General features: G+C 40.0%; 1 protein-coding gene across 14 annotated transcripts in view; it reads right to left on the reverse strand.

Moving 5' to 3' along the window:
• The window catches only part of SEMA4D (semaphorin 4D), a 203,552-nt gene that overhangs the window by 81,593 nt on the left and 107,695 nt on the right, over positions 1–14,264 (reverse strand). For 8 of the 14 annotated variants that reach the window (XM_072597418.1, XM_072597408.1, XM_072597415.1 and 5 more), the window contains one exon: positions 9,159–9,224. The exons of 2 other annotated variants lie outside the window; for them this stretch is intronic. The gene's annotated coding sequence lies outside the window, so the exon portion shown is untranslated. Of the gene's footprint in view, positions 1–3,414; positions 3,488–9,158; positions 9,225–9,982; positions 12,239–14,264 lie in introns of those variants that run through there. 4 more of the 14 variants (XM_072597412.1, XM_072597409.1, XM_072597410.1 and 1 more) reach the window with 3 other exon arrangements.

Genomic DNA, 14,264 nt, shown 5'->3' on the forward strand with positions numbered 1-14,264 from the left:
CTAACGGCCCTCCGAGAGATTGTTAGTGATTTGTTGAAAAAGGGGCAAATTGAGCCATCCTTTAGCCCCTATAACTCCCCAGTATTTGTGATTAAAAAGAAAAGTGGCAAATGGCGTATGCTTATTGATCTGAGAAGAGTCAATGCGGCGCTCCTACCTTTCGGCGTGCTGCAACCTGGCCTCCCTACGCCAACCGCAATTCCCAGACATTGGTCTATGGCAATAATAGACATTAAGGATTGCTTTTATTCAATACCACTGCACCCCAGAGATAAAGAGAAATTTGCCTTTTCGATACCCTCTATCAATTTGGCCGCCCCCGCAGAGAGGTATCAATTCAGAGTCCTCCCTCAAGGGATGGCAAACAGCCCAACAATGTGCCAGGCGTATGTAGCCACCATCCTACAACCAGTCAGAAAGAAACATTCAGAGGCCATGATAATACATTACATGGATGACATCCTGGTATCATGCGCCACCGAGAAACAAACCCAACGGGTTTTACAGGAGGTCATCGACACCCTTAAGGCCTACCAACTATACATAGCTCCTGAAAAGATTCAGATCACCCCCCCCCTTATCAATATCTTGGTCATCACATTGATGGGGACAGGATCACTCGCTCCGTCCCACATATACGAACTGATGAAATAAAAACCCTCAATGATTTTCAGAAGCTTATAGGATCCATTCAATGGCTCCGGTCAGTCATTCCCCTCACCGACCAACAGATGGAGCCCCTATATCGTATTCTGCGGGGTGACTCTAACCTTATGTCCCCTCGTCAATGGACGGAAGAGGCCTGTCGTGTTATAGAACTCATTCATCAAAAAGCCTCATCCTCCTTGGTTCGCATTGATCCCGATAAACCTGTTCAATTGGCCTTACTACAGGACTTGGGAGGCATCGCAGCCCTTTACCAATCCCATGGAATTCTAGAGTGGATTTACAGCCCTAAGCAGAAGAAGGTTCTGCCTAATGAGTGGGAGGTACGCGCACTTTTCCTTTTACGAGCTAGCGAAAAGTGCGTGCAGAACTTTGGGGTCCGGCCTATCATAAACCTGTCAGCCTCTCCCGAGGCCCTGCGTGCCCTTGCGCAGGCCTCCTTGCCGTGGGCTGCACTTTATGTCAACCATGACTTCTCAAATACTCCACTACCACTCCCTTTACGCAGATGGCACACCTTACCCCTCTCCAGGCCACCGCCAATTGTAGCATCACAGCCAGTAAAAGGACCCAATGTATTCACAGATGCTACTAAGGCTGGGAGGGCTTCAGTCTACGCTCCGCAGAGGAAAATTTTGCATGTGTTTTCTACTCCATACTCATCAGCACAAAAGAATGAAATGGCCGCCATCATTTGTGCTCTTGAGATGTTCTCCGCAGAATCTTTTAATCTTATTACTGATAGTCTTTATTGTGCTAATGCTATTCTCCAGCTGCAAGAAGCTATTGTGGTGCCATCTCGCTCTACTATTGCTAACTTACTCTCCAAGGCTAAGAGTCTTCTTCAATGTCGCTTGCACCCTATCTATGTGCTTCATGTTCGTTCTCACGTTTCTCGTGAAGGCCCTATCTTTCATGGTAATCATGTTGTTGACTCTTCCCTCTACTCCCCAGCCTCATACATTTTCTATGTCACCGCCACAGAGGCGCATAACAGATTCCACCTTTCTGTGCGCTCCCTTAGGATGCTCTATGGCATCCCACGTGACGAGGCTAGAAAGATTGTAAAGCACTGTACTGCGTGTGTTCCTTTCCGTCCACCCCCTCGTGATCAGGTCGTTAATCCCAAAGGGGAACATCCCAATGATCTTTGGCAAATGGACGTTACCCACTACCATACGTCTCTCCTCCATGTGTGTGTAGATACCGCCTCAGGGTTCATTATGGCCACCTTACAACCCCGAGAGACAACCTCAGCCGTTATTGCCCATCTCCTTGAATGCTTTGCCATCGCTGGCGTCCCTAAGGTCCTTAAGACCGATAATGGCTCTGCCTACACCTCTAACGGCTTTGCCACCTTCCTTGCCGAATTTGGCATAAGCCATGTTGCTGGGATCCCTTATAACCCCACCGGACAGGCCATTGTTGAGTGAGCACACCAGACCTTAAAAAACATGCTCAAAAAACAAAAAGGGAGAGTTGCGGGACAGCTGACACGCGCACAGCTAACCCACGCTGTCTATACCTTAAATTTTCTGCAATTCCGGGACGATGGCCTCACCCCAGCCATGAGGTTCTACGGGCACTGTAAAAGCATGAGCCCCCAAAGTCCCGAATGCAATAAAGCACCCCCTTGTCCGGTAGGAAGTAAAGTCTGGGGGAAAGACGACCAGGGAGAATGGCAGGGTCCCAACGAGGTCATTGTGAGGGGGAAAGGGTATCTTTGTGTCTCCACAGGCAACAAAGAACCTGGAGTCTGGGTCCCCCTCCGAAGGACGAGAGAGGCACCACCCGCCACAGAAGAGCAAGAGACGGCGCACAGGAAAGAGGGGGAAGAGGAAATCTCGGAGTCGGCAAAAGATGCAGATGGCTAGGATGCTGCAGCTCCTGACGCTAGTTCAGGCAGTTTCCCTGACGCCTGGGATTCACTTTAACGAGACCCTTCTAGCGCCCGCACGGTCGCAGCCACCTACACATTGGGCTGTCACTCCCCATCTCCCAGTGTTTCAGCTAGTGACCTGGCACCATGAGGCAATTCCGCTCATAGTGACGGGGAATGCCACCCTCATTGCAGGGGGAGCAAGGGCCCCCTTGCCAGCTGCCCTGAAAAGATACAACACCACCCTGTCCTGGCATTCATGGACCATGCCCATATGCCTGCGGCTGAATGACACCACGTCGCACTCCACCCATGGCCCCGGGGATATTTGCTTTCCATTGCAGACACAAATCGCAGATCAGGCACCACACCCAGTTAAGCACCCTGGGGCCTTACGGGTCCACATGGCGGCCATCCCCCACACAGGCAAGGGGAACCGCAGCCCAGTCGACCCGTCTCCCTTGCCGCCGTGCCACCCCACCCCGTGGGTCTTTAGTCCCATGCAGGCCTGCTCCACCAGCATCCACCAGCAGGGGCCTGCCAAGAATGGAACATGAGAATGCCCTGCCATTATAGGTATTATCCTGTCTGTGTAACACCTGTTCCGTATAATAATACCCTGTACAAAGAGCTTGAGGACATATTGAAAACTGCCACTACGGTGACTAACTTTACCTCTGAGTTAGCGGCACTAGATTTGGTGATTAGAGCCATGGAGAATGCAACAATACAATTCCATGAGGACTGGGAGAAAAACTGTAATGATGCAAGGGATTGGTGGGACGGGTTGAACCTGCACCAGCTGCTCCAGTGGGTGTCCTTAGGGGGCGTCATGTTGATTCTTGGGTTTCTTGTCTGCTTATGCTTACCGTGCCTCATCTCATGTTTGTTTAGAGCTGTCCGTGAGTCCCTTGAGTCCATAAAGGCAGAACTTGCCCGCCCCTATCATTAAAACAAAAAGGGGGAGTTGTGAGGGGCGCTCTGGACCTGGGCCCCCCTGAGAGGATAGGAGACGCCCAAGGGTCTGGACCTGCTGACGTGGCTTTGCCACGGTGGCACTGCTGACGCGGCATTGCCACCTCAGCACTGGGGCGGCTCTATGCTGGGCTGGGCTGGGCTCCGCCCTCAGGGAGGAACTGGGGAGGGGCTTACCCAGAATAGGAGGGCGAGTTCTGGGGGATATAAGGCACAACACGGAAGGGGACGGGGGGACTTCTGGCTGACTATCATGTAATAAAGGTGCTCTTATCCACCTCCGGAGTTCTGCCTGGTAATTTCTCCCCCTGATCCCCAAGGGGGGAGCCAGAGACGTCTGAAGACCCCTGGGCAGGGTGAGTTGATGCGGTGATCAGGGTTCCGCCCCTGGCAGTAGGTGCTATATAAATGCTTATTCTCTTCCCTTCCATTCCTTCCCCCCAAAACTTTTGTTCTTTTAGGAAGACCACTAAATTTCAGCCTATTTCTTTAACATTAATTCCTTTGGTTGCCAAATAGCTAGAAAACATGGAATTATGGATTTCCATGTATTCTACACATAGTAGTTATAAGTAGGATAAAATATATTGATAACAATATCTTGCAATATTAACCAGTCAAGAACAGCATAAAACATCATCAATGACATGCAAGACTGGAAGAATAGGTGGCCCTGTCATCTAGCAAGAATGAGAAGCAACAGATACACAGTATAAGGGCCGTCCTAGGATTTTCAAGATACCAAAAGTAACAGAGAAAGACCTTCAGTACATCAGGTATATCCTCAATAAAGACTTTCTGGAAAGACAAGAACAAGAATAAGAGAGGATGAGAAGGTGCAGCAGGAGCACAATCTGCTCTCATGGAGGAGAGTACCTACAGAGATGAGACCAGAGATCCAGCTGAGCATTGCTGTGCTTTATGATGTGTTATTAAATTCTGATTCTGTAAATTTCCATTACCTAAAACTGAAACACTGTGAGTGAGCAATGATTTTCAGATGGTGGACGCTTCCCAAAACCATTCTCACCTTGACACTCCTCACCCCAGAACATATTCTCACTTTTTTTTCTGTGACTGTGCTTCATTTATAAATTGGGAAGATGGAAAACGACAGAAATTGGGGAGATGGGTAGATGATTTCAAAAATCAATCTGGCTTAATTTTAGTGGTATAGTTTTGGAGACACTTATTTTAGAAATGGGTAATAATACATGGTGTTACAAAACGCTGTTAAACCAACATGTCCATTTATATAATAGATAGTTTGAAATGTTATACAAAACACTGAAATGTTATGTAAAAATAAACATGAATCATTATACATACCCATTCATTTCTTATACCTTCAAAGATACCTCATCTTAGTTTTTGGTTGATTGCCAATTAGCAATGGCTCCTGACACCATTATGCTTCTCTGTTTCTAAGCCTACCCCTATCAAGTTAATCTAAAAATAAGCACTTAAATGTACAAGGGACTCTACTATTTAAAGGAACCATGCAATAATCATTCTGTAAAGCAGGCAAATCAGACAGTGATCTGAGTTTTCATAAATTGTTACACATCATAGTTAGTTTCTCTTTAATTTAAATATAATAATGGGAGATGTACTGGAGAAAGGGAGACGTATTAGGAGGCAACTGCAATGTCCAGGTGGCAGTGATAAGGGTCTGAATTAGGGTAGTGGCTGTATAAAAGGAGAGAAGATGGAAGGTGAAAGTGGTATTGATAGAACTGACAAGACTTGGCAAATAACTGAATATAAGGCGTGAGGAAAAGTAAAGAGTCTGGACTCAATCAAGTAATCAAAAGTACTTATTAAGTGCGTACTATGTACTAAATATTGTGCTAAATTCTTGGGGGCACAAAAGAAAGAAAAACCAAAATGAATTCTAGGTTAATGGAAGGATTCATCTTTTTATATTCCAAAGCAATTTACAGCACTTTCTGCATAGTAGATACAATAAATGTGAAGAGGTTGTGCCTCTTCGGCATACCCAAAGAGCCTCTCTTTCTTCTACTAAAATGTGCACTCTCAGAGGGCACAAATAAGATCTTCGCCTTTCTTTTTATCCTCAATGCTCAGCAAAGAGCCTGGCACATAGTCTTTAATAAATGTTTCTGACTGAATGCTAACAACTGTGAATCTTGAAAACAAGTGGAAGTAAGCCTTTGTTCTGGTACTGATTCTGGCCAGTCACACACCTGAGCTTTGCCTTTCAAAGAGGAGGACCACGGAAGAGTCAGAAAGGGCTAATACAGAAACAGACTAACCATTGTTATTGTTTATTATGTGTCATTAAATTCTGAGTCTGGAAACTTATATTACCTAAAATTGAGCTGCTCACTAGTAAGCAAGTCATGATTTTCAATGGATGCTTCCTAAAACTACCACACTCTCCTTCCTAGAATACACTCTTCCTTTTTCTGTAATTATGTTTCATTTATAAATTGGCCAGATAGGAAAAAAAATTGAGGAGATGGACAGGTAAATATAATTAAAATCAATCTGGCTAAATTATTGTTGCAAAGTTTCAGAGAGCCTAGAGAGTGTCCTGTTCATTGGCATGGATAATTTAGATAGAGGCTCCTCAAGGCAAACAAATACACCTAGATGTGGCTCCAGTTAGACTACGGATATTCAGGAGGACCTGAGGGAAGGCAATAACATCACTGCAGCGAAGCAGAAGAGAAGGTACTTATAGCAGCACAATGATTACTGTTTTAGAGTATAATTAGAGGTCTGGAAAAGTTATTCTTCCCTTTATTCATACTTTTCCCCCAGTATTCCCCTTGAGATTTTAAAACTTTTGTTAATTAACATTATTATTTTGTCTAGCTTTATAAAGCATACCTTTGTTAGTTTGACTGGTATCTATCTATAATCTATAACTATAAGTTATTTTCAAGTATCATTGTTTTTATTATATTGATGCAGCCCAACCATGAACACTATCCCTCCAGCTATTTAAGCTGTTCTTTATTTCTTTAAAGAGCAGTTTAAATTTATATATATGCAGTCAGTAAGTCAACAAGAATTTATTAAGTGCTTACTATGTGCCAAGCACAAGGCTAAGTGCTAAGGATACAAGGAAAGGCAAAAACATTCCCTGCCCTTAAGGAGCTCACAATTTATTGGGGGGAGGAGACAACATGACAACACCTATGTACAACATACATCCATCCATCCATCATCCATTCATTCATCACCCATCCATCCATCCATCCATCGTATAAATCAGAAGGAAGTGAGACTTTAGCTAAGACTTGAAGGATGAAGAAGGAGAGTATTATTCCAGGCATGGGAGACAGTCCATGAAGAGGCATAAAACTGGGAGATGTATGTTGACCAGGAACAAGGGGGCCAGTGCCATTAGGTTGAAGAATATGTGGAAGGTCATAAAGTATAAGAAGAGTGGCAATGTAGAAAGAATCCAGGTTATGAAGAGCTTTAAAATCCCAACAGTATTTTATATTAGATCATGAAGGTAACAAGGAGCCAGTGGGGTTTCTTGACTATTGTGGTACTTGATCAGACTTTCACTTTGGTAAGATCATTTTGAAAACTAAGTAGAAAATGTGCCTTGGTAGACTGACTCCCAAGTGTTTTATGCATTTAGTAAAACTCTAAAAGATAATGCTGTTAAAGTGCTGTACTTAATATGCCAGAAAACTCAACAGTGGCCACAGGATTGGAAAAGATCAGTTTATATCCCTATCTTAAAGAAGGGCAAAGCCATGGAATGTTCAAATTGCCAAAAAATTGTGCTCATATCACATACCAGCAAGGTTATGCTTAAGATTCTGCAAGCTAGGCTTCAGCACTATGTGAACCAATAATTTACCAGAAGAGCAGGCTGGTTTTCAAAGAGGCAAAGGAACTAGAGTCCAAGTTGCTAACATTTGCTGGATTATAGAGATTATAGAGAAACAAAGGAATTCCAGAAAAATATCTACTTCTGCTTCATTGACTACAGTAAAGCCTTTGTGTGGTTCACAATAAAATGCGGCAAGTCTTCAAAGAGATGGGGGTACCAGATCATCTTACTTGTCTCCTAAGGAACCTATATGTGGGTCAAGAAGCAACAGCTGGAATTGAACATGGAACAACTGATTGCTTTAAGATTGAGAAAGGAGTGTGACAAAGCTGTATATTGTCACCTTATTTATTTAACTTATATGCAGAGTATATCATGTGAAATGCCAGGATCAAAATCCAATCAAAAGCTGGAATTAAGGGTAATAGGGGAAATAGCAACAATCTCAGATATGGAGATGATACCACTTTGATGGCAGAAAGTGAAGAGGAATTAAGAAGCTTCTTGATGAGGGTGAAAGAGGAGAGTGTAAAAGCTGGCTTGAAGCTTAACATTAAAAAAACTAAGATTATGGCAACTGGTCCCATCACTTCCTGGCAAATAAAGGAAGAAGAAATGGAAGCAGTGTCAGATTTTATATTCTTAGACTCAGAGTTGATGACTGCAGCCAAGAAATTAAATGGCAACTCTGGATAGCATGATAAAAAGTAGAGACTTCACCTTGCAGACCAACGTTCATATAGTTAAAACTATGTTTTTTTCCAATAGTAATATATGGCTGTAAGAGTTATATTAAGAGGAAAGGTGAGCGTTGCAGAATCAAAGCTTTTGAATTGTGGTATTAGAGAAGAAGTGTGAGAGTCCCCTGGATAGCAAGAGGATCACATCAGTCAATACTTAATTAAAGAAATTAATTCAGACTATTCATTGAAAGGACAAATATTTTCCAAAATAAGAGGACAGGACTCATTGGAAAAGATCTTGGTACTGGAAAAGACTGAAGGCAAAAGGAAAAGGGGACAGCAGAGAATGAGGATGAGATTGATAAACAGTGTCATAGGGGCAATGAACATGAGCTTGGACAGATTTCAGGAAACAGTGGAGGATAGAAAGGCCTCCAGACATGACTGAACAATTGAACAAGAAGAAGTTATTGTGAATGGGGCTTCCTTTTCTATTTTTAATTCCTAGACTTTTCTATTGTTATACGGAAATGCTTTGGTTTTGGTGGATTTATTTTATATCCTGCTACTTTGCTCAAGTTATTCATTGTCTCAGTTTTTTGCTGATTCTTAAAGATTTTCGTCATGCCATAAATGAATAAAGATAGTTTTGTTCCTTCTTTGTTATACTACTTATGGATTTAATTTTGCTATTGTCTTATTGCCATTGGTAGCATTCACTTGCATTCTTCTTTTATACTGAAAAGGAAAGCTAAGTCATACTGACTAGTGCCGTTCATAAGCCTTAGCATAATTTTTTAAAAAATAGAATTAAACTAGGAGAATTGATAGACAAAAAGAAAACTGGAGGTGAGAAGAGAAGAGGTATAAAGAGAGAGGAAAAGATGAGAGAAAAAAAGTGCAAATATGGAAGAATGGTGGACTAACACTGACTTTAGGTGTTACCACTAGTCTAAATAGAATCCTTCCTCCAACAAAGAGAAAATTTTTAAAAAGAGAAGAGTTATTTACCTTCAGTGGTTTCATTTATAAAGACTACCTCCTCACCAAGCGTTTATTGAAAAATATAGAGATTTTGCAGAATTTAATGGAAGTGAGAGTATAAAACATAAAATGAAATAATCTTTAATAGTACCTTGCAGTATTTCAAACTTTCAAGTTATTTCTTGGAAACAGGATACAACTTAAGATATCTTCTTATCTGAAACAAATGGCAAATAAAATCCATTTAAGCACTTAAAAATATTTAAGCATGATAGTACTACTTCTAAAACAGTAGTTAGGGAAAAATTATATAACATCAGATTTTATGTATATAACTTAGGTGTATGTATAAAATAAGAGGCTTGAGATAGGCTGTGTTAAAAATACACATAATTATGGAATGAGGACCTCAGAGATTAGTTAATTTAACTTGTACATGACACATAATCATGGAGTTTCCATTTAAAGACTTCTAGTTAGGTACTACCTCCCAAAACAGTCTATTCCATGTTTTTATTAGTTCTCAAACTCTTAGAAAGCTTTACTATCTATATGGCTTTGGACAAATCATTTAACTTCAGGCCTCAGGTTCCTCCTATGTAAAATGAAGGGAGAAGATATCTAAAACCCATTTATATTTTATGAAACTTTATATTCAAATGAAATCAACCACCCTGCAATTTTTGCTCCCTGCTTCTAGCTGTCTCCTCAGAAGCTAAGCAGAAGAATCTGATTACTCCAACAGTGGTAGGGAGTAGAGGTTTGGCTGAGAAGGCTAGCTGGCTTCTGTCTCTGTCCTGGTCCTCACCCTCAGGTGGGCAGAGCCCTTCCTTCACATCTCTTGTCTTTAGGCATCTCTAGGTCACCACCCTAAAGGGTCCCTGAGGATTGGGGGGTGGAGGGTTGGATGGGAAAGATAGGAAGATAATAGAGGGAAACTTGCTTGAGGCCACAGCCTCATTCTCTCTTACTCACCAAGCTTTGGAAGAGAAAACCACTGTAGTTCATTCTGTTAAGATGATTCAATCCAAATTTATTTAAACTTTTCCAGGCTTTGAAAAGCTATAATAACATGTACCAATAAAATCTTTTGTTTTATGAGCCTAGGGCTGAGGAAAAAGCCTAGTGACACAAAAGAGAAGTTCTCTTAGCTGGGTACTTGGGTGACTGTAATCCCACTCTGCTCCTTTTATGCCTCCCAAATACACATATACACAATCAACCATACCTTAGGGAAACCAGTTTCTTTTGAGAATACGGTTAAAATACAGAAAGAAAATAAACTTGTAAAGAAATGAGGAATGGAGCAATTACTGAAAGCAGGTAAACCAGCCATAATCACAGCAGCAAACCATGAATTCACATCAGACTGAGGGAACAATGAATTCCAATGAAAAACTACAATGACTTCTTCCACTACAGAATAGCACAGAAGCCCATTAGCTTTAGAAAGAGGGCCTGGCCCTTCCAGCAAAGTGAGAGCTAGGGATTATAAAGACAGGATAAGTATAGCCTGCAATGCTCTTGGTCCAAAGGCAAGAAGAACAGAGGGCTGCTACAGGAATGCCCCCAGAGAGTGGCTAGGAGGTAGACTAGCGCTCAAAATGGGAAAACCCAGGCCCAAAGGCTCTGAGATCCTTAAAAAATACTCTGTCCTCAGATACCAGAGAAGGCCCTGAAGATCAAGCACTCTGAACCTCCCAAATCCAAGGAGACATAAAAGCCTAGGGGATCCAGAGCAAGGTGAAACAGGGCCACTATCCCACCAAAAGTGCAGCAGGGGACAGAGACAAGCTTTGGCACAAAGCTCCAATTAAAAAACTAAAGCTGGAGAGATGAGCAGAAAAAAAATCCAACAACAAAATCCAAACCAGTATCATAAATTATCTATAATAATTGCAAACAATGACTCAAATGTAAATATGCATTTTTCCATATGGACAACAAAAGATTTTTAAAAAATTAAATAAAATCTCTGGAGGAAAAGAACTGGAAAAATAAGTAGAAAAGAAGAAAATGATCAATGTAGACTATCACTAAAAACTAGAATAGATCAAACAGAAACTAATAATTTCATGAGACAGCAAGAAATATTAGAACTAAATAAAAAAATTTAAAAAAAGAAAAAAGTAAGGTATCTACTATCAAAAACAGCGGATTTACAAAATGGAGCAAGAGTTTACAAACCACTGAATTCTCTGAAAACAAGAATTTAAACACAAAACAAAAGCAAGACTGGACACTATATTTCAAGAAATAATAAATGAAAACTTCCCATATGTATTAGAATCGGAGACCAAAGTGAAAATAGGGACACTCCAACCAATCACTTCCTGAAAAAGAAATCCCCAAAAGAACAGTACCTGACAGGACAGAGCTTCCACGTTATGTACATAAGCATCCAGAAAGCAGTTCAAATATCAAGGAGTCACCCAAGTCAGAGTCACCCAAGACTGCGAAGCTTCTTATAAAAATGAAAGAAATACTTAGAATGTTATGTTCCAAAAGACAAAACAAAAAGGCTTATAGCTAAAAATAGCTTACCCTGAAAAACTGAATTATGTTCCTTCAGAGGAAAAAAAAAGACCTTTAATGTCATAAGAAAATATCTCTTCACAGAGTATTTTTCAAACATTTCTGCTTCAGAGACAAGTAGAAACTTTGAAATCAAACACAAATCCAGATAAACCAAGAAAGTCAAATTTATCTGAGCATTTTCAAGGATACATAGGATGATGTAGTTCTAATATTCTAATAAGGGGTGAAGAAACAAGTATCCCTTCAGAATCGTAAGGTCTTCAAAACACTGAGGAAGTTAAATAAGAAAAACAGAAATGTTAAAGGTGAATTGTCTTTTCACTGAGAGTTTTAAAAAGGTGAAAGAGAAAGGAGGCTAAAAGAAGAATATACTAATGTATTAAGGAGGAAGAAGGTAGGAGAATTTCTTATAATTGGGGTATGGCTGGAAGAGGAAGAAAACAAACAAACAAACAAAAATAAAAATGAATTGCAAACTGAATAACTTAATCCTAAAGAATGGGTGGGTCATCAATAGTTTCATTAAAGATAATGACAATAGTGAAACAACATATCAAAATTTGGGAGAGTGAGTATTCAGTAGAAAACATTTCTCTAAACACCTTCGTTAACAAAAGAGGGGAAAAGCAGATCAATGAAGTGGGCATCCAACTTTTTAAAAAACCCTAGAAAATCAACAAATTAAAACACTCTAATTAAACACCAAAATAGAAATCCTGAAAAATCAAAGATTAATAAGATTGAGAGGAAAAAAACAAACTAAAACAAAGAATTAATAAATAAAACTAGGAACTGTTTTAAAAAACACAATAAAATAGACAAGGTGTTAGCCAACTTGATTAAGAAAAAGGAAATTAAACTGCCAGTATAAAAAAAAATGAAAAAGGTGAATTCAGAACCAATGAAGAAGGGAATAAAAGTAATTATTAAGAGCTGAATTATGGAGAAAGCAAGGAAGTTCCAGAAAAACATCTACTTCTGCTTCATTAACTACTAGTAAAGCCTTTGATTGTGTGGTTCACAACAAAATGTGGCAAGTCTTCAAAGAGATGGGAGTACCAGATCATCTTACTTGTCTCCTAAGGAACCTGTATGTGGGTCAAGAAGCAACAGTTAGAACTGAACATGGAACAATTGATTGCTTTAAGACTGGGAAAAGAGTATGACAAGGCTGTATGTCATCACCTTATTTATTTAATTTATATGCAGAGTACATCATGCGAAATGCCAAGATCAAAATCCAATCAAAAGACGGAATTAAGGGTAATGGGAGAGACAGCAACAATATCAGATACAGAGATGATACCACTTTGATGGCAGAAAGTGAAGAGGAATTAAAAAGCCTCTTGATGAGGGTGAAAGAGGAGAGTGTAAAAGCTGGCTTGAAGCTTAACAATACAACAAACTAAGATTATGGCAACTGGTCCCATCACTTCCTGGCAAATAGAGGAAGAAGAAATGGAAGCAGTGTCAGATTTTATATTCTTAGACTCAGAGATCACTGCAGTTGATGACTGCAGCCATGAAATTAAAAGACCTTGCTCTTAGAAAGGAAAGCTATAGCAAATCTGGACAGCATACTAAAAAGCAGAGACATCATGTTATAGTCAAAAGCTATGATTTTTCCAGTAGCAATGTATGGCTGACTATGAGAGTTGAACTCTAAGAAAAACTGAGCACTGCAGAATCAAAGCTTTTGAATTCTGGTGCTAGAGAAAAAAAAACTAATCAAAATAATTAACAACTTCAGCCATGGTATAAGATATAAAATAAATTCACATAAATCACCTTCATTTCTGTATATTACCAACAAAATGCAGTAGGAAGAAATTCTATTTAAAATAACTATAGACAGTTTAAGATACTTGGGAGTCAACTTGTCAAGACACACAAAGGCATATCTAAATATTCAGAGAAATATTAACTGCTCATGGATAGGCTAAGCCAATATAATAAAAATTACAATACTATTTATACAATTAATTTACCGATTTAGTGCCAAACCAGACTACCAAATGATTACTTTAAAGAGCTAGAAAAAAACAGTAACAAAATTAAGTGGAAGAACAAAAGGTCAAGAATATTCAAGGAATTAATGGAAAAAATGGGAAGGGAATTAATGAAAAAATGGGAAGCAATATATCACATCTCAATTAAAGCTATAATCATCAATACAATTTGGTGCTGGATAATAAACAGGGAGATTCATCAATAGAAGAGATTAGATACACAATATACGGAAGTAAAATACTACAGAAATAACATTGATGAATCCAAAGATCCCTGCTATTGGGGTAAGAACGTACATGAACTGACGCTGAGTGAAATGAGCAGAACCATGAGAACACTGTACACAGTAATAGCAACACTGTGCAAGGATCAACTTTGATAGGCTTAGCTCTTGTCAGCAATACAATGATCTAAGACGATTCTAAAAGACTCACAATGGAAACTGCATCCACATCCAGAGAAAGAACTAGAGTCTGAATGCAGATTGAAGCATATTGTTTTTCACTCTCTTTTTTCTTTCTCCCATGATTTTTCCCTTTTGTTCTGATTCTTCTTTCACAACATGACTAATGCGGAAATATTTTTAATATGATTGTACATGTATAGACTATATCAGATTGCTTGCAGTCTTGGAGAGGTGGGAGGGGAGGGAGAGAGAAAAAAAATTGGAACTTAAAGTCTTATAAAAAAGTGAATGTTGAAAACTAAA

Source organism: Notamacropus eugenii, chromosome 3, assembly GCF_028372415.1.
Source record: "Notamacropus eugenii isolate mMacEug1 chromosome 3, mMacEug1.pri_v2, whole genome shotgun sequence".
NCBI classification, from domain to species: Eukaryota; Metazoa; Chordata; class Mammalia; order Diprotodontia; family Macropodidae; genus Notamacropus; species Notamacropus eugenii.